The sequence below is a fragment of the Austrofundulus limnaeus genome, unplaced genomic scaffold (genome assembly GCF_001266775.1).
Source record: "Austrofundulus limnaeus strain Quisiro unplaced genomic scaffold, Austrofundulus_limnaeus-1.0 Scaffold153, whole genome shotgun sequence".
Classification (NCBI taxonomy): domain Eukaryota; kingdom Metazoa; phylum Chordata; class Actinopteri; order Cyprinodontiformes; family Rivulidae; genus Austrofundulus; species Austrofundulus limnaeus.
In genome coordinates, this window is record NW_013952555.1 from 135,185 (window position 1) to 136,688 (window position 1,504).

General features: G+C 37.1%; 2 protein-coding genes across 2 annotated transcripts in view; one reads left to right on the forward strand and one right to left on the reverse strand.

Annotated features, from left to right (window-relative positions):
• The window catches only part of LOC106523350 (tripartite motif-containing protein 35), a 105,312-nt gene extending 105,125 nt beyond the window's left edge, over positions 1 to 187 (reverse strand). The window contains exon 1 of the mRNA XM_014016742.1: positions 39 to 187. The gene's annotated coding sequence lies outside the window, so the exon portion shown is untranslated. The remainder of the gene's footprint in view (positions 1 to 38) is intronic.
• raly (RALY heterogeneous nuclear ribonucleoprotein) overlaps positions 1 to 1,504 on the forward strand; it is a gene marked incomplete at its 3' end in the record, with an annotated part of 57,731 nt that overhangs the window by 25,097 nt on the left and 31,130 nt on the right.

Below are 1,504 nucleotides of genomic sequence, written 5' to 3' on the forward strand. Positions count from 1 at the left end.
ACACACACACACACACACACACACACACACACACACACCTCGGGGCTGAGGTTCCTGTTAGCCACCTGCAGAGCCAATCAGATGACATGTCAGTCTGCAGCCGGTGGCAGCGTCCTGCTCTTTTCTCTCTGGTTTCCTGCAGGGAGGAAGCTGCAGACGATCAGAGCGCTGGAGGAGCAGATAAAACAGAAAGACAAAYAGTGACTTAAAGCTTCTGCCAAATTTAAAGACACGTTTGAAAAAGGAACTTGGTTTTAGTTTAGATTAAATAAAAATTAGAGTTTAGCACCTTTTTTTATCACTGAGAAGTTTGGTTTACAACTGACAGTTATAGAAAAACAAAAAGCACATGTATCCTTTAATGTTCTGGCCTATATTTCCTTAAAACGCCTTAAAAAGTGAACACTAATTGTAAATAAAATGCTGTTCTTGCACCCATTGATTCACAAGCCTGGTCTATTTTTGAAACTATTAATCAGATATTTTTTAACTTCAATAATCATGTTTTTATAACTGTAACTTGTACTTAGTTATTGGAGTTAAAGTACAATAAAATCCCAAGTTTTTTTCTCATTTTAATTTTTTAAAGACTTTAAAATGTCTTAGAACATGAAAGGAAGGAGGTATCAAGGAAATCAAAAATCCTTACCCTATTATCAGCAGTAAAAAAAGAAATGTTTCTTCACTAGCATTTGATGCATATTTGTTGTAACTTACTGAGCAAAAGTAATCCAAGATGGCGGCCRAAACTAAAGTATAACTTTTCTTTTATGACATTATCTGGCCAMATAAATCACTCTTCCTTGTCTTGAAGCACTCAAAACACTTGTTAACATTTAAATATATTTCCACTTTTTAGCTATCAATAAGAAAGCAAAACAAAACCTGTTTTCCATGTCTGCTGTTGTCGCCACCAGGGGGAGAAAACAGCCATCACATCAAAAGTTTCTCTAAGTTTAATTTCCTTTGGCCAAACAAGATCTCAACCCCACAAAACTACATATGGAATAAAAGATAACCTGATTGGCTACACAGCTGTGGTATCAGAATGAAGCTCAGAGCTGATTGGCCGATTCTACAGTCAATCAAAGGATGCAGTCTGTGGGCGGGTCATGTGGACCTTCCTCGACAATACTGCCTGTAGGAGASCATACAGAAACCCAGTTGGTCAAAAGAGGTGTCAATCAAAACAGGAGTACCTATAGAAACATTTTTACCCTCTTATGTGCCAGCCGTATGTAACAGAGGAAATTAACAAGTTAATCTTTGATTTTAAATAAACTCAAACTAAAGAAAAGTTATTTTTTGTGTGTTTTGGAGATCTGTGTGCGTTCACATGAGCTCTGAGTTTCCATCAGTTACACCACCAGCTGTGCTTCTCTGTTTATTCATTTATTTTGAGTCTAATTAGCACAAAATGGAGCTTCAGTTTGGCTCCGAGGTGGAGGGAGAGCGATGAAGGAGCTTCAAAAGAACTTAGATCCAGATGATGTTTATATATATA